We start from the raw sequence: 23524 nt of genomic DNA on the forward strand, positions 1-23524 counted from the left end.
AGAGAAAGAGACAGACTGAAAGGGTTCTAAGACAATACTGGACAACTGAGACAAGAATCAGGGATGTTTCAACAAAGGTCCTTGTTAGTATGAGCAACACTGCTTGAGGAATCGAAAGTTACATGACAATTAAGCCATGGTCCACAGACCACTCAACCTTCTCTAAGGTGGGCACAACCTATCTCTACCCCATGCCAGCTGTCCTCACTACCAGTGGCCAAAGAGGGCATTTCTTGGTCAGCAGTCAACATCTTAACCAGTGAGTGTGCAAAGTAATGCAAAAGTACCCCCCAAAAGTTCCAGCATTTTTATCAACCAAACAAGAGAGTCTCAGCCCAGCTACATGTCTTTCTATTTTTTTAAGCATTCATCATGGGTGTGTGCTAGTCATTTCAGCATGTACAACTCCTTGTGACACTGTGGAGCATAGCCCTCCAAACTCCTCTGTTCATGGTATTCTCCAGGCAAGAATACTGGAGTGGGTTGTCATACCCTCCTCCAGGGAATCTTCCCAACCCAGGGGTTGAACCCAGGTCTCCCACATTGCAGGCAGATTCTTTACCAGCTGAGCCACAGGGAAGCCCTCATAAGCCTGTGGAAAGCCTATTATTTTTCTGTTGTTCCATATGCTTTTTGTCGTGTGAACCTCCTTTCAATAGTAAATCCTCCTTTAGAGGGTTCCTTATAAAACTGGAGCTCAGCAAAGAGACTTCTTTGCAGTCACACTGATTTCTTTATACACATATAACTTTCATAGCACATGGGAAATGTATTTTGTTTTCTGAATCTATTTGGGGGGCCTTTTACCTATTTTAAGTCACATTCTTCTCTATAATCATCCACCAGTGAACTACACTTTCCTCTGATTTTGTTTTAATTTGATTTCCTCAACACTAACTTATATGTTTGGCTATTCTTGGAATTACTTTTTTTTTCTTTGTTATGAAATCTGAGATGTCTTGTATTACTTCTACATCATCAGTGAGTTCCTCTTTCCTGACAAGAATTGGTTCCAAAGTTCTGCATGTTACAACTTCTGTCTTCTTGGAGAACAAAGTCTCATCAAGGCAACTGAAGAGTTTATCAAAACCGTGCTTTCGGCAGAGTAAGGCTTCAGCAGATGTCTGTAGAGTTCACGTTTTCCTATCACAACTAGATCATGTCGCTGCACCTGCTTTATAATCTGTGTAAGAAATACATCACTCCCTTCCTCTCACGGCCCAGCCCCTCCACAGTGATACTGCATCTGTTTCCTTCTCAATTTACCCTTAACCAGATGTTCTCAACTGTGTTTCCAAAATCAGGTTTATTAACTTCAGTAGGAAATTTTGATACTCCCCAGCCATTGCTGGGAGTATTTTTCTTGTCAATGTTTTATGTCATTCTCATTGCCATTTATGGTATTGGTGATTGTTATGAGCACCTGTGTATCATTTTGTGGTTTAAAAAAAATACAAAATTTATTTTATTACTCTATGCAATAGTAGGTAGGTGCCTGCAGTCATAAGTGTCAATCATAGCCTTCTTATTTACTTTTTCCCAAGAATCAATAAGCCCTCCCTCCTCTAAAGGAGAAAGCTATTGACACATCATAGCTGTAATTATTGATGATATCAAAATGTAATAGAGTTCTTTGAGGACATTTTCTTCTTTCCCCTCAATTTTCACTTTTTAAAGCCTTTTTCAAACAGTTTGGTGAGGGCTCCTGTTAAATATCTTCTTTTCAGGCAATTGCCCAGTGAGTCAGAATGGGCTGAATTTCATAAAATGATAAGAAGAATCATTCTCATCTGAATCACTGTTCAACTTGTTTGACAGTGAGCATACAAATTTAAAAAAGAGAGAAAAAACGTTCAGTGGCACTAGTGGTAAAGAATCGGCCTGTAATGCAGAAGACATGAGTTCAATCACTGGGTCGGGAAGACCCCCTGGAGGAGCGCATGGCAATCCACTCAGGTATTCTTGCCTGGAGAATCCCATGGACAGAGGAGCCTGGTGGGCTATGGTCCCTAGGGTCACGCAGAGTTGGAAATGACTAAAGTTGCACACACACACATCAAATGAGTCAGAATGGCCTGAATTTCATAAAATGGTAAGAAAAACCATTCTCATCTAAATCATTGTTCAGCTTGCTCAACAGTGAGCATGCAAATTTAAATGAGAGGGAAAAAAGCTCAATTTTCCTTGTGGCTCAAAGTAACTGATTCTGAGAGAGACAAAATGAGGACAAATTGTATTATATGAGTGAGGCAGGAATGTTTTCTTTTTTTAACTGCACCACACGACTTCCAGAATCTCAATTCTCTGACCAGGGTTTGAACCAAAGCCACAGCATGGAAAGCTCTGAATCCTCACCATCAGGCCACCAGGGAACTCCCCAAGAATTTTTAAATAAAAATGTTTTCATTGGTTTTGGCTCCCTTCCTGTGGGTTTTTTTGTTTACATTTTGCAGTATGCTTTATGTTATTGTTGCTGCTGTTGCTGCTAGTAAGTCACTTCAGTCTTGTTCGACTCTGTGGAACCCCATAGACGGCAGCCCACCAGGCTCCCCTATCCCTGGGATTCTCCTGGCAAGAACACTGGAGTGGGTTGCCATTTCCTTCTCCAATGCTTGAAAGTGAAAAGTGAAAGAGAAGTCGTTCAGTTGTGTTTGACTCTTAGCGACCCCATGGACTGCAGCCCACCAGGCTCCTCTGTCCATGGGACTTTCCAGGCAAGAGTACTGGAGTAGGGTGCCGTTGCCTTCTCCAGTGCTTTATGTTATGTTACTCAAAATGTAAACCAAAAAAAAACCCACAGAAGGGAAGCCAAAAACAATGAAACCATTTTTATTTAAAAATTCTTGGGGGCTTCCCTGGTGGTTCAGAGGGTAAAGTATCTGCTGGCAATGAAGGAGACCTGGGTTCAATCCCTGGGCCGGGAAGATACCCTAGAGAAGGAAATGGCAACCCACTCTGGTACTCTTGCCTGGAAAATCCCATGGACGGAGAAGCCTGGTAGGCTACAATCCATGGGGTTGCAAAGAGTCTGACATGACTGAATGACTTCACTTTCACTTTCAGTTTATGAGTAACAACATCCTTGTGCAAGCTCCTCACAGATGTTAATGATCCAGAATGATAAGCTTTCATTAGAATCTCCACTCATAGCTGCTTCATATCATTCCAAAAGACAGCCCCATATATTCTAGTTCAATGCTTGTGTATATAACACAAAGTGATTTTTGTAGTTTTGCTTGGGTTATTCATATGCTTGTTTTAAACAGTATTTAAAACAAAAACATAAAAAAGAATATTCTGTTAGTACTCACAATACCATAACAGGTGTCTCTCTTGATCCTGTCATATAGCAGTAGGGGTACAAGTTGTAAAATGAGGACATTGGTGGCATCTCGATGTGGGGGATTGTTTTCTTCCAAGGAGGAGAGTCCCCTTCAAGAAAGTCACAGAACAACTAGATGACAGGAAACTCAGTAGCCTAAGTAATCAGACAGCTAGGATGTAAATCTTAGCAAGTCCAAGTCACCTGCTTTCACATGTGGCCAAAACACAAACAGAGGAGAGAAACAAAAAACTAAAAAATATGAAGATGAGAAATGTAAACACAACATAAATTGTGATGAATGAATACCAGGGGAAGCATCAAAATCAACAGTGAAGAGCAAGGTAAGAAATACAACCACAGGAGACAGAAGGATTGCTAGAGAAGAAAAAGAAAAAGGAAACATAAGAGGGAAAAATACCACAGAGAGGCAACAAAGCCATGGCAACCTAAGATTCAGAACATAACACTGTTTCAATATTTAGTTAGTACTCTTTTTAACTGTATCAAACAACAATAATGTATAATGTTAATGGAATTTAAAGTATATTGTGACATGGAAGCAAACTAAGTATCCACCAACAGATGAATGAGTAAGGAAGATGTGGTATATGTATATATTATATATACATATTCATACAGTGGAATGTTACTCAGCCATAAAAAAGAAGTAAATAATGTCATTTGCAGCAATATGGATGGACCTAGAGATTATTATATTAAGTGAAGTAAGTCAAAGACAAATACCATATGATACCACTTATATATAAAATCTAAAATAAGATATGAATTAACTTATTTATTAAAAGGGAGAAAAAAAAAACAGACTCACAGACATAGAAAACAGATCTATGGTTACCAAAGGGGAAAGGGGCTATGGGAAGGATAAATTAGTAGATTCAGATTTGCATATACAAACTACCATATATGAAATAGATAAACAATAGGATCCTACTGTATAGCATGTGGAACTATATTCAATATCTTATAACAAACGATAATGGAAAAGGATATGAGAAATCACATATTGTGAGGAAGAAAGAAATATGCAAAAATATGGCAAAATTACACAAATAATAAATAGAGTTAAAATAATCTAAGATTCCTTTATTATTTAGGAGAAAAGTAAAAGTTTTATTAACATTAAAACTTGATATCACAAAACCTCACTAATTTATAGGAGCAATCACTAAAAGAATAGCAAATGAGTATAGACTTCCAAATTAATAAGGGAGTGGTAGAAGAAATTAAATGATTTGAAAAAATACTCAAGTCAAATAAAAGAAAGGGAATGAGATCAGAGAAAAAGCAGAACAAATCAAAAGCAAATAGCAGCTTTAAAATCAACTGTATTAAGATGCACATAAAACGTATCTGGATTAAAAACTTTCGATTAAAAGACAAAGCCTTTTAGCCTAGATATAAAATGTATGGTGCTTTAAAGAGATATCTAAAGCATAAGAAAACAGAAGGGCTAAGGATATAACAAGATATGCCATGCGAACATTAACCAAAAGAAATGAGGTAGCATTTTTGTGTGATATAAATATCACACAAAATAAAACAAAGAAAAAGTCACTAGCGAAGATAAAGAAGCTCCTTTATAATGATAAAATATTCAATTTACCAGGAAAATATACTAATTCTAAAATATGCTCATCTAATAGCATAACCCCAAAACAAAACAAAAAGTAACAGAAATACAAAGAAAAATTAATTCATGATGAAAGTTTAAAACATGAATAAAATTAAGGAATCTTAATATACCTCTCAGAAGAAGCAGACAAAAATCAGTAAGGATGTAGCAGATTTGAAGAACACAATTAATACACCTGAATCAGGACTTCTCTAGTGGCTCAGTGGATAAGAATCTGTCTGCCACTGCAGGGGACGCAGGTTTGAGCCCTCATCTGGGACGATCCTACATGCTGTAGAGGAACTGGGCCTGTGCACAACTGCTGAGTCTGCACTCTAGGGCCCGGAAGTGCAACTGCTAAAGCTCACGTGCCTAGATAGAGCTTGTACCCAGCAACAGAAGACGCCACAATGAGAAGCCCACACATCTCAACAAAGGGTAGCCCCTGCTCTCCACAGCTAGAGAAAGCTTGCACAGAACAACAAAGAACCAGTGCACTCTAAATGAATACATAAAAATTTAAATAAATAAACCTGAAGCAGTGGGCGATACAGAACATCCAACCTCAAAAACTGCAGAATATACTTTCTTTTCAAAAATACATGAAACAGCTTTAAAGAGAACAATATACTCAACTGTAAGAATTACAATCTCAGAGTATATTCTCTGATCACAATGTAATTATGCTAGCAATTGACAAGCAAAAGATACTCTAAAATCTCCCATATAGAACAAACGCATCAAAGAAGAAATCATAAAGATAATCAGAAATTCTGTGACTTATCAGCAGTAGCAGCAGCATGGATAACTAAACTAGTATATATACAAACTTGTGGAACTAAGGAGGGGAAAAATAAGATTTAGAAGAAAATTTCATTTAAAAATGGCAATAACCTTGCCCAAATTTTTTTGAAAATTTAGATAAAATTGACAAATTATTAGGAAAGCACGCTTAAAAAGCTGACATAAAAACAAATAGAATGTCAAACATCCCCACAAAGAAAACTCCAGGCCTAAATGGCTTCACCAGCAAGTTGTTCTAAATATAAGAAATAACTCTAATCTTATAAAAAATCTTCCAGAGACCAGAAAAAGAGTCACTTTTCAAGTAATTTTTACAAGGTCAAGATAACCTTGGTCCCAAAACTCGGCAAGCAAAAATTGCAAGCCAATCTCACTATGAATAGAGTTTCAAAAATTCTAAATAAAATATTAACAAATTGAATCCAGCTATGCAGAGAAATAATACAAGATGACCAATTTTGACTTGCCCCAGGAATTCAAAGTTGTTTTAACGTTAGAAATCAATGTCATTTAGTACATTTACTCAATATTATGATGATTTGCACAGAGGCAGAAAAGGCATCTGATAAAATTCAACATCTTGTCAAGATAAATATTAGCAAACAACCGAAAAAAAAAAATCAAGTGTTGTATTTAATGATGAAACATTAAACTTTTCTCTCTCAGATTGGGGACCAGGACAAGAATGCCATTGTTATTTCTACTCAACATTATGCCGGAGGTCTCAGCCAGGGCAGTAAGATGAAAACAGAATGAAAGGTAAATGGATTAGAGAGAAACAAAACATTCACTATTCACATATGATATGTATGTACACGTGCATGCTCAGCCCCTAAGCTGTGTCTAACTCCTTGCGACCCCATGGACTATAGCCTGCCAGGCTCCTCTATCCGTGGGATTTTCCAGGCAAGAATACTGGAGTGGGTTGTCATTTTCTTCTCTAGGGGATCTTCCCAATCCAGGGATCTTCCAGAAATATTGTATTATTTCTCTGCATAGCTGGATGCAATTTGTTAATATTTTATTTAGAATATTTGAAACTGTGTTCACAGTGAGATCAGCCTGCAATTTTTCTTCTTTGTTGATCCATATTGGCAGGTGGATTCTTCTACCACTGAGCCACCTGGGAGGCTCTGATATGTATGTGTACTGCTGCTGCTAAGTCACTTCAGTAGTGTCCGACTCTGTGCGACCCCACAGACCGCAGCCCACCAGGCTCCCCCGTCCCTGGGATTCTCCAGGCAAGAACACTGGAGTGGGTTGCCGTTTCCTTCTCCAATGCATGAAAGTGAAAAGTGAAAGTGAAGTCGCTCAGTCGTGTCTGACTCTTAGCGATCCCATGGACTGCAGCCCACCTGGCTCCTCCATCCATGGGATTTTCCAGGCAAGAGTACTGGAGTGGGGTGTGTATGTGTAGCAAAATCCAAAAGATTCCACCTATGGTTAGATTAATGAAGATGTAGCAAGTTAACCCAGAGAAGGCAATGGCACCCCACTCGTACCCATTGCTAGTGGCTCAGAAGGTAAAGAATCTGCCTGCAATGTGGGAGACCTGGGTTCGATCCCTGGGTTGGGAAGATCCCCTGGAGGAAAGAATGGCAGCCCACTCCAGTATTCTTGCCTGGAGAATTCCATGGACAGAGGAGCCTGGTGGGCTACAGGCCATTGGGCTGCAAAGAGTCAGACACGACTGAGCGACTAACATTTACACTTTCACACCCATTGCTAGCACCCTAAAGGTGTCCTAGTCTTCCTAATAGGTCCCACCAGCTTGATAGAGAGAAGAAGGTAGGTAGCACTCAGGCTGAAAAGCAACAGTATACTTACACGAGACATTTAAAGCTTTACTTTATGGACAATTCTGATGCTCACGAGCTGGCTTAATTCCATTCTTATTTTACTGTTTAAGTTTCTTTTTAAAGCCATCATCTCCTTAATATTGTTTACAATAGATCCTGTGAAACTATCACAGAAGCCATTTGTCCATCAAATTATACTATTTCCCTTCTAGACATTTTACCTTAAAATAGACATTCACCTGACAATTCTATGTACTTATCTTTCCATCAAAGAGATCTGTACATTATACTTTGGCCCTTGATGCGTTGATCTATACTTTAGCCTTTCCTTGAAAGAAAGGGTCATTCAGAAGGAAGGAGCAGTTTGATAAAGCCTGTATAGCAAGTCACTGTAAATAGAACTGAAACGTTTTCTTAAAGACAAAGTTGAACAATTTATTTTCAACCACTGATCAAGGGATAAAAAAGAAAATAAGCTGGATATAAATTTGTGGGCACAAACAAGAACGATTTGGTTCACTTATTGTTAGTTGCACTGCACATTGTTAAAATCCACTGGAAGCCTAAAGAGCCATTAGCAAAGTCACAGGATCCCCGTTATTGGGCCTAAAAGCAGAATAGAGAAGCAGGATTAGGCCTCATGTAGGGATATGGTTTAGAACTCTGGCAAAACTCCCGTGCTCCTAGGGTACCTGCTTCCTCTTACAGAAACATCATGTACTTTAAAGGCCTGGACCACTTTTCATCTAAAAAAATACCATCCACTGCTGCATGGTTATTGTAAAACCTATACTATGTGTTCATTAGTCTTTAAAAATACAAACACTGACTCTTTGCCTTACCTGTTATGTCACAAGAAAGCATAAACGAATCTGTCAAGCAACAAAAGAATTTTGTTAAACATCCCAAAACTAATCTGTTATTATTCTGCCTTTTGCAGGAGGGAGAGGCAGGGGAGGGGAGTCAGAAAACACAAATTCATATCATTTTCTATTAACCACCTAAAAATAGAGGGTAAAATGTAATTTCACTAGAAAAATGAATAAGTACTTGAAAACCATCACATTCTATAAAGGTCTAGCTTTTGGAAACTGTAACCCTGTCATTAAATTATTTCCCCAAATCCATTCACACAGTCATGTGCTGAGTCTAAGAGGAGGAGGAAAGATCATTTTTTTCCCCAAATTTGGTATCTGGCTTTCTAAAAAAAGACAAAGGCACATTTTATCATCCTGGAAAAAGTGACTTCAGTGAAGCAGATAAAGTGTCTAATAAGGCCTAATTATCTCATGTTGTGATTCTTTTTAAATCACTTTTAACCTCAGGAAGAATTTTAATTATCTTGTATAATAAAGTCTTTCCTTATTTCACCCCCTCTAGGAGAAAAGACATATTAAACCTTATTTTTGTCAAAAGATAAGAGCAGTATTAGTTTAAATTGATGTCATTATGAAATATTCGATATCAGGATTACAAATTTCAACTTCAGTAATTATTCGATTGGTCACAAAAGGACTATCATTCCACCACCAACTCCTAGAAAGAGACCATCATTGCTATAGCAGGGCTGTAATACACCAGGGATGGTGGATGGGAGAGAAAAATGTGTTTTTTTCTATTCTAGAAGAGTCTTGTGAGTCCAAGGTTAAATTATTGAAGCAGTTTGGGAAGTATTTTTTAATATGATTTTCAAAAAGTTTTCTCCTCATTATCAACCCTTTAATAAACACTTCAAAGTTTCTATGAGCTTCTCTATTGGGAAAAAAAAATATTAATTCATGAGTTCTTCTTCCCAAACATATACTCACTCCTCTCATTGGGATTCAAGAACTCAAGAAGGAAATGTTATGCAAGGTCTGCATATGGAGAGACAAAGTTTCCTTTCCTCTTTGTCCTGTTTCTCCTACAAATGCAGCCGTTGCCTGATGGGTACAGAACCTCCATCTTGCCATATGATTCTGGCAAAAGGGACAGCCTCTGAAACTCAGGGAGGGCCTCAATAGCCGAGTATAAAGAAAGCTGAGCTTTTGAACTGTGGTGTTGGAGAAGACTCTTGAGAGTCCCTTGGACTGTAAAGAGATCCAACCAGTCCATCCTAAAGGAGATCAGTCCTGAATATTCATTGGAAGGACTGATGTTGAAGCTGAAACTCTAATACTCTGGCTACCTGATGCGAAGAACTGATTCATTTGAAAAGACCCTGATGCTGGGAATGATTGAAGGTGGGAGGAGAAGGGGACAACAGAGGATGAGTTGGTTGGATGGCATCACTGACTCAATGGACATAAGTTTCAGTAGGCTCCAGGAGTTGGTGATGGACAGGGAAGCCTGGTGTGCTGCAGTCCATGGGGTTGCAAAGAGTTGGACACGACTGAGTGACTGAACTGAACCTCTTCCATCCTAATCCAAACAAAATAACAATGGTGAGCACTGACTAGATGCTCGGCTCAGTGATGGACCCTTCCCAACACATTTATCTCATGCACCTTCACAACAGGGCTTCCCTGGTGGCTCAGATGGTAAAGAATCTGCTTACAAGGCAGGAAGCCTGGGTTCAATCCCTGGGTTGGGAAGATCCCCTGGAGAAGAGAATGGCCACCTATTCCAGTATTCTTGCCTGGAGACTTCCATGGACAGAGGAGCCTGGCAGGCTACAGTCTATGGGGTCGCAAAGAGTCGGACATGACTGAGCGGCTAATACACACACATCTTTACGACTCCACGCCCTTCCCTAATGAAGAAACAGCCCTAGGATGGCTCAGTGGCTTCTCTGAGGTTACAGGGGTAGTGGGTGATGGAATCTGAATTCATCTCTGTTTTCACTTACAGAATCTGCTCATGTAACCGTCACAGCATTTGGAATACATTCCTTTATTTTGACAGAAGGGAGGTGGCTGCTTTCTTCCCTTCTATAAGGATGTGTATAATCATGATGCCCTGGAAAAGCATGAAGTTTTTCATTGATTTGTATCTTTATGTAGTGATCCCTGACCTTTGCCACAGATATGTACTGCTGCTGCTGCTGCTAAGTCGCTTCAGTCGTGTCCGACTCTGTGCAAACCCATAGACGGCAGCCCACCAGGCTCCCCCGTCCCTGGGATTCTCCAGGCAAGAACACTGGAGTGGATTGCCATTGCCTTCTCCAATGCATGAAAGTGAAAAGTCAAAGTGAAGTCGTTCAGTCTTGTCCGACTCCCAGCGACCCCGTGCACTGCAGCCTACCAGGCCATATGTATTAAACCTCATATTAAAACTCATGCTACAGAATTCAAAATGGGCAGCTGGCTCAGCAGTAAAAAATCCACCTGCACTGCAGAAAACACAGAAGACTCGGGTTCCATCCCTGAGTTGGGAAGATCCCCTGGAGGAGGGAATGGCAACCCACTCCAATACTCTTGCCTGGAGAATTCCACGGACAGAGGAGCCTGGCAGGCTATAGTCCATGGGGTTGCAAAGAATCAGACACGACTGAAGCGACTGAACACACTCACAGAATTCAATTACATCAAATTTTACTTAAAGGAACTCATCTTGCCTTTGGCTCACTACCCAGAAGTCTGTGTCTTATTCTGGTCAGATCCCATGGGCAGTACACAGGGGATGGGACAGAAGGTCAGCTTCGTGCATTTAGGGGCCCAGACTCTCAGGGGCTCTGACGTCTTGTGGTCACCTCAGGTGCCAACCTCCAGCCTGGGGTCTTGCAAAGAAAAGCAGGAGCTGACAGGAAAAGGTTTTCTGAGTCAGGAAGAGAAATACCCAAAGAGAAAAAGGGAAGAACTGGCTGACCAGCTAGTCAGTCTTATTTACCTTAGGTATACACAGTAATGTAAATTAGATGAAAAACTGTTGGATCAGGTATGGGTGTTCTATGGCATGGACTGAAACTTCATTTTTTAATGTGATTGTTTCTTTTTACTGTGTGTCAATTTTATTAACCATTGTTTAGTCTGTATTTGTGCTGAGACCCTTTAAATGCTCTTTAGAAGAAAAGAGAAATTAATTATTATAATTAATAATTGATATTAATAATATTATTAAATAATAATATTGGATGTTATTACTGAACAATAACATTCAATACTACTATTAATAATATTGACCATTATTGATATTTAATAATAATTTCAAATATTATTATTCAATATTATTGAATAACAATATTCAATACTCTGGAGACACATGGGAGAAGAGCGACCTGCAGGCAGTCCTCTCATACACTTTCTATTCCAGCGGGAAGACCGGCTATTAAACAACGATATGCATTATTAACTGTGATCCCAGTGAGGCCTGTGAAGCACAGCTACAGCCAGGGGTGGTGGCCTGGTCCCGGGATCAGGGAACGCTTCCTGGAGGAACTGACACTTAAATCCTGAAGGATGAGGGGATTTCTCTGCTAAGAAGGACACAAGTAAGGAAAGGAGCTATTTGAAGGCCCAGAGGTAGGAGTGCAGATGGTGCATTTGAGGAAGGAGCCAAGGGCTTGTGCAAATGCGGTAAAGAGGACAGGACACCAGCAGGAGATGGGGTTCCTGGACAGTTCATACAAGGCAATCGTGGGCCCACAACTGATCATAAAACATTATCCAAGCATCAAGGGCTTTGTCCAGAACAACCAAAGCACTGTCTTCCAATCCACTTCTTTTAAAAAAATCCAAAGCATCAGGCGCTCTGCAGAAGTTGTCCAATGAATGTCAGTAGGATAATGAATCAATTAATCAAAAATGTAAGCTGTGTGTAAAATCTACCTTTCACACAGGAGAATCTGTGCTTTGGTCCATTTGCTGCAATACTGCAAAATCATATAAGTGTCTGGGCTTCTTGAATTTGAAAAGGCAGCTTAAAATAATTATTGAATTCTGAGCCTCTGTTCTCTCAAATTAATTCCCAGTGCAGCATACATGCTCTTAAACAGCTTTTCTGGTTTTCTGTCTAAATAACATCGGTACCTTTGTATGGAATTAGTCAAGGCTAGAGTTGGCTGGATCCAGGTGTCATCTAGCCCAGAGTCCTCAATTTGCTAAAGGATCTGAGACCCCAAGAGAAGAAAAAGGCCACAGAGCCAAGCAGAGCTGAGCAGACTCTGATGCCCTCAGTCTGAGCCAGGTCTCCTAAGGGCATCAGTCTCTTCATCTCTCTCCACTTTATCAGTTAATCACTTAGTGACCAGCTCCCAAATAGCACCACTAGGATTCTATTCCAAGAAACTACACCATGAATTTTTATAACGGAAATCATCATTTCATTTTGTACTTTATACTTTCATTTGTTTATGTATCATGCATGTTGAAAATTATTTTTTAAACTGTTGAAAGTCCACTTTCTGGGAGACCCAATAAACTATAATCAATGTGAAAGACAGTAATTGTTAACATTTGTAACTAATTCACGTTAATCTTCGGTGTCCTGGTTGCAGTGATTCTAAATGGAGTCTTTGCTCTATGAAAATCATAGGCTTGTGTTTGAAATCTAGCTCTGCCACTTGCTAGCTGTGTGATCTTTGAAAAATTGCCTAACATCTCTGTGCTTCATAATCATAGGGCCCATGAGAGGGTTGTGGAAGTCTTAAAAGAGTTTATGTATTAAAATGGTGCTTGGCATATAGTAAACACTATGGAAATGCAAGCATTTATCAGTCTGGATAAAAAAATTCAACTAACCATGGAGGGGGTCCAAAGTAGAGCCTTAACAAAGACAAGGCCTGTCTTTGAACACATATCACCACAAAGGTTCACCAACAGTTGATTTCAACCTTCCACGAGTTTACTGGGATGTCCTATAAAATCAAGTTCAATTTGAAGATGATTCTCCCACTGTCCCTCTTTGTGATTATTTTCTTACTGACTTCCTGAATCTTTACAAGTTATCTTTTCTCATTCAGGAAACAGTGATGCACTATTGTGCAAGAATGGTACTAAACATACCTGAAAATATCACAAACCCTGTTGAATGTTTTCTAATGATGCTGTTGAATTTCTCCAAACAATGAGAGGTCCATCCTTGTGCTTCCTGATCCTGCAAGCAAATGCTCATTTTTCTTGTCTTAATAAGAGATCCTCATTCATCCAATAAAAAATATGCACTGAGAACATATTGTTATTGTGTGATGATTGTTTAGTTGCAAAGTCATGTCTGACTCTTGGTAAGCCCATGGACTGTAGCCTGCCAGGCTCCTCTGTCCATGGGATTTCCCAAGCAAGAATATTGGAATGGATTGCCATTTCCTTTTCCAGGAGATCTTCCTGACCCAGGGATCAAACCGGCATCTCCTACTTGGCAGGCAGATTCTTTACCACTGAGCCACCAGGGAAGCCCAGATTCTCAGCCAGGTGCTAGGAATACAGAGACATTACCTGTATTCAAAGGAATCACATCATTCCCTTTTTTGTTTGTTTATTTCACTTCCATCCACAGAGGACCTACTGGGAGCCAGGCCCTGCTCTTGGGAACAGTGTCTTGGGGTGAGTGAGACAACACAGACCTGCCCTCGTGGAGCATAAGGTCCAGGAAGGGAAGCAGATAATAAACGGAAGCAGACAAAGAAGGACGAAATTACAAACTGAGGAAAGGCTTATGAGGGCAAAGGATGGGTTAAAATTAAAACCTTCCCATGCCTCCAAGGAAGGAGGTCTGTGTAAACAGAGTGGGTGGAGAAAGCCAGTAAGGTCTAGGGTGAGGCCAGCCCAGGAGCCTGCTGTACAGAGAACAGAGGAAAAGATGGCAAAAGCCTAAGGAACAATGAGTGAAGCCCCAGGAGGGAAACACCTTATGGATGTTCAAGTAGCAGAGCAGCCTCGCGTGGCTGGAGTGAAGGCAAGATGGGACCAGCCGAGACTGGAGAGACAAGCAGGGACTACAGTGTGAGCGACATGATAAGCCATGGCCAAGAGTGTGGATGTAATTCTTTTGGTTTTTTTGGTTTTGGCTCTGCTGGGTCTTCATTGCTGTGCGGGCTTTTCTCTAGTTGGGGTGAGCGAGGGCTACTCTCTGTTTGTGATGTAGCTTCTCAGTGCTGTGGCTTCTCTTGTTGTGGAGCATGGGCGGGCTCTAGAGCATGTGGGCTTCAGTAGTTTCTGCACATGGGCTCAGTAGTTACAGCTCCTGGGCTCTAGAACACAGGCTCAATAGGTGTGGCATATGGGCTTAGCTGCCCCAGGCACATGGGGTCTTCCTGGATCAAGGATGGAACCTGTGCCTCCTGCACTGGCAGGCGGGTCCTTTACCACTGAGCCACCAGGAAAGCTTGTGGGTGTTATTCTTAAAATGCAACAGGAACTCATTAAAAGATCAGAAGTGATGTGCAGTTTACGTGTTGCAAGATTCTGCCAGACGCTGTCGGGAAACGCCACTGAAGGAGAGTGGAGAAATTCGGATTCATTTAGAAGGAGAACTGTGACCTCACTGATGAATTGGAACTGCAGGTTGAGGAATAGGACAGAATAAGGATGATGGCCCTGCCTGTGGCTCAGGCATATAAGAGAATTCGGATGAAAAAGATGAAGGAGGAACTAGTTGCATGAGAAAAAAATATCTGTTCAGTTCTTTTCATCTTAAACAAAGAGATCTTCTTATAAATAATTACCTTACAGGAGTTAAGTCCTTACAGAGCTTCCTATCAGCAATCCAGAAAGCTGCTGTGTAAGACACCCTGATTCAGACTGAATTAAAAACAAGAGAGTGTTGCTCTCATCACTGGATCACTTTCTGCTCAGGACAATGGGCCTCCATTATCAAATGTGTCTGGGGGAAGTAACCCTACGAGGTGATAGTAGCCCAATGAAGCTTCACATCCCCTCCTCCTGGCCTGAGTTCTGCTTGGTACCAGTGTTGCCTGTCCACAAATGTAGCTCACCCCTTCAGGAATCTGATGTTAGAGCATGAAATGGACAGCCATCTCAGAAAAGAGTACTGTGTTAGCTGACATGAGGTATGTCTCAGTAGTTAATGTGGCCACCCCAAACGACTAGCCTGACTGAGTATACGTGAAGTGGGGAGCCTGAGGCAAGGTCAAGGAACGCAAATGATTAGTCTCACTCAGTCATGGAATTCAAATCCCTGTTACCAATGACTGGTTTCAGGATGGGCATGTGACCCAACCCTAGCCAACTTCAGTGGAGAAAAAACTGAGAGCTTTAGGGGAGATGTGTCTTGGTCCCAAGGAGGAAACACAAGAAGAGACAGTCCTTTCTTTGTTCCCTGGACATCGCCATATCAGGAACCATATCAGCCATATGACTCATCATATGATGAACAGCCATTGTCATATCAGGAACCGCTGCCGCTGTCTTTGAATAAAATGAATGCCCAGAGGAAGACAGAACCCATAGGAGGCTCACAAGTTTTGCAGGAGTCCCTAACTCCCTTGAATAGGCAGGAGTCCTTCCTATTTCAGGAAGCCTGTATCAGGGCTTCTCTGATAGCTCAGTTGGTAAAGAATCCACCTGCAATGCAGGAGACCCCAGTTCAATTCCTGGGTCAGGAAGATCTGCTGGAGAAGGGATAGGCTACCCACTCCAGTATTCTTGGGCTTCCCTTGTGGCTCAGCTGGTAAAGAATCTGCCTGCAGTGCAGGAGACCTGGGTTTGATTCCAGGGTTGGGAAGATCCCCTGGAGAAGGGAAAGGCTACCCACTCCAGTATTCTGGCCTGGAGAATTCCATGAACTGTCCATGGGGTACTGAAGAGTTGGACAAGACTGAGCCACTTTCACTTTCTTCCCATTTCAAGGAATCATCAAGTTCCTCATTGTTAAGCCACTTTGCGTAAAGATTTTCTCTTGAGGACACTAACGCATCCTTACTTACATAAGCCCCAATCCTTGAGGAAATGATCAAACCACTTCACATTCAAAGTCCATGAAAAAACACACCCTCTCAAGGGTTCTACTATATTTTTTTTAATGCTGTACTTACCTAATTTTGGAGAAACATGAAAATTCTCTTAAAGGCTTATATATAAATCAAGGTGAGAGACAGAAGGTATTTGTCAAAGAATTAAAGTACTTTTTAATAATATTTTCCATGAAACAGCAGAACACTTTTCAAAAGAGAAGTAAGTGGAGGAAATTCACAAATTTCAGTTGTAAAGAAAAGGTGAAATCCTAAAAGTAAGAACATGGGAAGACTGTACTTTAGTAAATAACCCCTGAAAAGCCAAAATAAAAGAATCTACAATAAAGAAGGCTTTCTTTCTCTCTCTTCTTGATTTATTAGCTACTAAGTCAGATGAAAAGCAGAAATGGTACTATTGAAGTTGAGAGGGCAGAATTGTTTAGAGGACGCCTCTGATGTTTTAACATCAGGGAATTGTGTGAGCATCTAAAATGTCTTTGGATGGCAGATTTTGGAGGGAAAAGACTTATTGGGCTTTGTGGTCCTCACATCCCCAAACAAGTAAGTCACAGGAGCAGGGACAGATTAGCATGGATCACAGGATCACAGAGGGTATAAGAAAAAAGTTATATTTCTTGTGCAGCTGAGCATCAAGGACTCTGAGAAGAGAAAGACCTAGACCAAAGTCAGCAACATGGTTAATGGGAGAAGACTGCCACTGCTCAATTTCACTGCCACACATCACTGGACGTCCCCAAAGTCCATTCCTTACCAACTACCTCTCTGGGAGGACGTTTCAGCTTGAGTTCTGTAAGTCAGTCTACACAATTCAGACTCAAGTTAGTCTAACTTCCTGGTCATTTATAAAAAGGTTGGCTTAGATGTAAAGATTAGGGTAAATAAAATATTTTTTCAAATATTTAACCTCTCACACACATAAAATTTTTCAGATTTTTCATCCTCCAGAAAGTGAGCAGGCCCTTATTTTTTTCCTCTTGAAATTTAAAAAAAAAAAATTTTTTTTTCAACTTATTCCCCAGTTCCATACTATTTGTAGTAACAGCAATTTATTCTTTGAGAAAGTTTCCTGCTAAACTTTGTCAAATGGACCCACATGAGTGCTCATGTGTGTATAAATATACATGAAGATGTGACTTATTGTAAGCTAAAGTATGAAGAGATTTACCTAGCAAATAAATTCAGGGATGTCTAATCACTTTACAGAATTACCCATTACAGTTCATTAAATACTGAGTTTCTGTGATGACTTTTTATAAAACCATTAATTCATAAACATCAATATACATAACCTGGCACTGCCCTCTCAACTCGATGCTCCAGCATAGCCCCAGCCCTTTAATGATGTGGAAAGTGAAAGTCGCTCAGTTGTGTCCAACTCTTTGCCACCCCATGGACTGTAGCCCACCAGGCTCCTCCGTCCATGGAATTCTCCAGGCCAGAACACTGGAATGGGTAGCTGTTCTATTCTCCAGGGGATCTTCCCAACCCAGGGATCGAACCCAAGTCTTCCGCATTGCAGGCAGATTCTTCCCCATCTGAGCACCAGGGAATGAAATGGAATACACAATAAAACCTCCATCACCCATGAAACTGACTGCTGCTGCTGCTAAGTCGCTTCAGTCGTGTCCAACTCTGTGCGACCCCATAGATGGCATCCCACCAGGCTCCCCCGTCCCTGGGATTCTCCAGGCAAGAACACTGGAGTGGATTGCCATTTCCTTCTCCAATGCAGGAAAGTGAAAAATGAAAGGGAAGTCGCTCAGTCGTGTCCGACTCTTCTCGACCCCATGGACTGCAGTCCACCAGGCTTCTCCGTCCATGGGATTTTCCAGGCAAGAGTGCTGGAGTGGGGTGCCATTGCTTTCTCCTGAAACTGACTACTGTCCTTCAAAGAGAGCTAAACACATTTGACTTTCCCCCCACAGGTAAAGAGGTAACAATGAATATGACCAAACAATCTAGACTATGAGAAATAATCCACCGTCAGATTGCATGTGTGTGAGAGTGTTCATTCATATCTGAGTCTTTGTGATCCTGTGGACTGCAGCTCGTCAGGTTCCTCTGTCCATAGGATTTTTCCCAGCAAGAATACTGCAGTGGTTGTCATTTCCTCCTCAGGAGATCTTCCCCAACCCAGGGACTGAACCCATGTCTCCTGCATTGGCAGGCAGATTCTTTCCACTGAGCCACCTTGACTTTTTTCCTTGAAATCGTAACAAAACCACATCTGTTCTCTCCCGGAAAAAGCAACAACAACCAACATGCCATGTGACTGCTCTGGAGCAGAAATGAGATGAGACTTGGCTGGGGGCATCTCTCTGGAGGGATATCTTGTTCCCCACAGTGGGTACCACCCACCAGCCTGTGGGAAACAGGAGTCCCTGTGGTCTGCAGTCGGAGGTGACGATGGCGGCCGTGCAGAGGAGGTGCTGATGGGGAGTCTGCCTGTGAGTCAGCTGTCTTCAAGTCCTGCAGCTGCATGGGGCAGAGCAAGGACACAGCCCTCTGGACCCAAGACCGGAAGGACCCCCTCCCAAAGCCAGTGGGACTTGTGACACCACCACAGGGCAGCCAGCTGTGCCCAACAGAGCACAGGCCATCTGCGAGGACACCCACAGAAATGCTCGAAACACTCTGAAGGAGATTCATTTATACAGAAGGAGTCAGTGGGAGATCTTACAGCAATTATAGAGTCAGCCCTTTTCACTCGGCCGTTCTCCTTGTCTGAAATGTTCTTCCAGATAGACACAGAGATTGTTTCTTTACCTGCTCTGGGTCCCTGCTCAAATACTGCCTTATCAAGAAGTTCATCTCTTTCATCTCTGACCATCTTTCTTAAAATGGCAATACACCCACACACAAAACACCCATCCTGTACCCCAGCTTTAGCTTTTCGGTGCACTCTCACAGTCTGACATATTGCATACTTTATTGTTTGACTCTTCCCACTGGAAGCTCTGCAAGGTAGAAATTTATGTTTACTTTCTTTACGGTTTTATTCCCAGTACTAGAGCAGTTCCCAGCCAAGAGTAGGCCCTCGATTACTCTCTATTGAATAAGTAACTAAATCTATCCCACACTGTGGTGCAGGCTCTCTCATTTCTTTGTCTTATGCCCTTTCTCTGCCCCAGTCCAGCCACTGCAAGAGTCATGTCTTGAACTTTGTCATCACCCACCTGTACTACCCCCAAATCTCTCCTCCACTGATGTATGCAATTTCTCCCTCTGTAGACATTCTTCGAACTCATCACAACACCTTTACTTTCTTCAGATCACCAACTCTGTTCTTTAAACCAAACACTTTACTTCTGTTGGCTCAGATCCCACTGAATCTCATTTTGATGATGTTTCCTTCTGGCCCAACCCTAGGTTGGCCCCGCTCTGCACTTACGCGTGACTCATCCTATAGCTGAGCATTACTGAAGAGAGTCACACAACACAGGGGTCAGCCAATCAGATGAAATGCAATGGCTGGCCTCACAAACGTCCTCAAAGCTCTCCCATTGATTCTTTTACTTTTATCAGATGATCTCTCCTCCTCCTTTACAAAGAAAACAGAAGCTGTAAGATGGGAAATCCATCACCTTTTCAAAAGCAAGCCCACAGGCTGACACTTCTCTCACATTCGATCGACTTTCTGATCAACTTGAATCCCATTCCCACTTAACTTCTGAGGAACTTACACTATCAACTATCCTTTGTATATCTGTCTTTTTTCCTGAAATCTTTTATTAGTTTGCTAGGGTTGCCTTTTGCAAAGCACCACAGACTGGGTAACATAGAAATTTGTTGTCTCACAGCTCTGGAAATCAAAAATCAGAAAATGTCAGCCAAGTTGATTCCTTCTAAAGGCTTTGAATTACATTCCATGCCTCTCACCTGACTTCTGGTGGTTTGCTGGCAACCTTAGGCATTCTTTCGCTTGCAGAAGCATTACTCTGATTTCTGTCTCCATCTTCACATGGTGTTCCCCTGTGTACATCTCTCCAAATTTCCACTTTGTATAAGGACAACAGTCATATTGGATTGTTGTTCAGTCACTAAGTCATGTCTGACTCTTTGCAACCCCATGGACTGCAGCACACCAGGCTCCCCTGTCTTTCACTGTCTCCTGGAGTTTGCTCAAACTCATGCCCATAGAGTCGGTGATGCTATCTAACCATCTCTTCCTCTGCCACCCACTTCTCCTGCCCTCAGTCTTTCCCAGCAGAAAAGATGAGTTGGCTTCTTTGCATCAGGTGGCCAAAATATGAGTCAGCTCTTCACATCAGGTGGCCAAAGTACTGGAGCTTCAGCTCTTCCAGTGAATATTCAGGGTTGATTTCCTTTAGGGTTGACTGGTTTGATCTTGGATTAGGGCCATCTTATTCCAGTGTGACCTCATCTTCACTTAACTAATTACATTTTCAATGAACCTATCTCCAAATAAGGTCTCATTCTTAGATATTGGGAGTTAGAACTTCAACACACAAGTTTTGGGAGGACCATTCAACCCATAACAGACCTACATCCCTTCTGTCGTCTTTTAAGCATGCTTAAATCTCTCCTTTTAACAAAAATCAGCAGAGCCCACATTCCTTTCTGAATACTGACCCTTTCTCTACTTTTCCCTGACACAGACATATTTCATTTCATTGTTTTCTTTACCCAATGTCTCAGTTTCTTTATTTCCCATCCTCTCCTAATCCACTCACAACAGCTCTCCAGTAGCTCCCATAAAGGTCAACAGTGGCCTCCCAGAGATAATACAGTGGTTATTATTACTTTAATGCCCAGCTTATTCAGTTCCCCAGAACCATTTGACAACATCAAATAATGCCAATCTCCTTAAAACATTCTCCTGCACTAGGGATTCAGCACTACCATCACCACCATCTTCCTACACATTCTTCTACTTCCACCCCAAGCCAATCATCTTCTAAACAGCCTGTAAGCAAACCTGCGTGAGATCTTTCAGCTTTGCTCCTGGGTCCTCTCCTTTTTACAATCTATACTCTCTTTCATGGAGAAGGCAATGGCACCCCACTCCAGTACTGTTGCCTGGAAAATCCCATGGATGGAGGACCCTGGTAAGCTGCAGTCCATGGGGTCGCTAAGAGTCGGACATGACTGAGCAACTTCACTTTCACTTTTCACTTTCATGCATTGGAGAAGGAAATGGCAACCCACTCCAGTGTTCTTGCCTGGAGAGTCCCAGGGACCGAGAAGCCTGGTAGGCTGCAGTCCATGGGGTCACACAGAATCGGACACGACTGAAGTGACTTAGCAGCAGCAGCAGCATACTCTCTTTCTAGATGATCCCATACCTACTTATGACAGAGGTTATCTCCCAAACAAAGGGAACTTGGAAACTGATCTCTCCAGCCCAGGTCTCTCTGTGGTTGCCAGATCTATGAATCCTACTGCCTGCTTGCTTCTTCTTGACTGTCCTAAACTTTTATCAACTTCACACTTCTCAAATTGAACACAAAATCCTCACTCCATCACCACCACTAATAGAGCAGTCCTCCTCTTGCGTTCTCTGCAGGGATGAATTCAAACATTATGCAAACTCAACTAAAGGACCATATGTCAAAGCTATTATTTCTTCCTTTAACTTCATGTTGTTCTCAAATTAAATTGAGTTCAAAGTACTTATTAAGTGTCTAAGATTGGATTATTCAAAACATTCTACATGCAAAAGTTCACTAACTTTCTTAATAATTCTGTACGGTAATTTTATCTATTCACATTTTGCAGATGAGGAGACTGGGCTTAGAGAAGTTAGTAACTCCCTCAAAATGACCCAAATAGCAAATGATGAGGCCTCTTGTCAGTCTACATCTGACCTCAGAATTTGAACCCTTAGCCACAGGACTAAACTATCACAATCACAGTATGCATTAAAGTCATCAGAAGAAAGCAGAAAGCCATGTTTAACCCCAGTTCTGAGGAATGAGAGAAAATATGGATAGAGAACTGAGCAAATCATGCTGTCTGAGCAAAGTGAAGACTCTAGTGACCCTGACATATGAAAGAGACAGCAGAATCCATTTCCACGGACTCAAGTCCCTACTGCAGACTATTATACAGAGGTGACTGTATAACGTAGGGTCACAAAATTGAATTTCTTGAATGCCAGGTTAAAAAAAGTTGAAACTTGAACCTCTAAGCAATAGGAAATCAAGGGCAAAAGCAAATGCTCATGAAAAGAGGAGGATAACACAGTCTGTTTTTGTTTCCACTGCCTTTTCTGACAGCACTCAGATCTCTAAGAGCCATCTGGGTTCAGAGGCACAGCGGGGACATACACTCTTCCTTCCTGAATTCTAACTGATGAGCCACAGAGGGGCACAAAATGTCATCTTTCCAACCACCAGGCATTAAAAGTGGTCAGGCTTTCTAGAGTAAAGTTCTAGATACTTGATAAGACAGTACAAATTAATTAGAACATGTGCTTTGTTGGATGAAGTTATCTTTTCTCTTGTATGTTATGGCACGTTTTCTCCATCAAGGATCTATGCCTGAAATTAATCTGGAGAATAGAAGATGAGGCTATGGGACCATTGTTCCAGGGAATGGTGATAATGAAGACTGCTCGTGTCCAGCTTCCAAAACACCTCATTCTTACATCATGACCGTGCATCAGGAGATGAACCAGTTGCCCCATAGGAGAACAGAGGTCATTCACGAACTGGAATACCTAAACTGGGTCAGGACTTTGCTGAGAACTGGGGACACACAGAACAAAAGGATCCTTGTCCTCACTGAGCTTACAGTCTCGGGGGAGACAGCACAGACATGCACATTGATATGGATGAGGACTCACACTACACAATTCACTATGACAGGTAAGTTAAATTAAAATGTGTTTGGTTTTTCATTCGCCACAGGCTCTGACATGCAATATTGAAACTTGATTCATTTGCAAAGGTCCTCAAGCAAGTTATTTAATTTCACCAATGTGTAGTCTCCTTGTTTATCAAATGGGAGTGATAATAAATGGGGAGTTTTATAAGCATAAGCGAGATAATTTATGTGAAAGTGCTTGCATTGCACTTGATACATACTAAATATTAAAATATGTTAGCTATTGTTACTCTCAGAGCCTCTTAGGAGTCTGCCTCTTTCCTGCT

The sequence above is a fragment of the Bos grunniens genome, chromosome 14, assembly GCF_055505025.1.
Source record: "Bos grunniens cultivar Pamir isolate PY7600 chromosome 14, Bosgru_T2T1.0, whole genome shotgun sequence".
Classification (NCBI taxonomy): domain Eukaryota; kingdom Metazoa; phylum Chordata; class Mammalia; order Artiodactyla; family Bovidae; genus Bos; species Bos grunniens.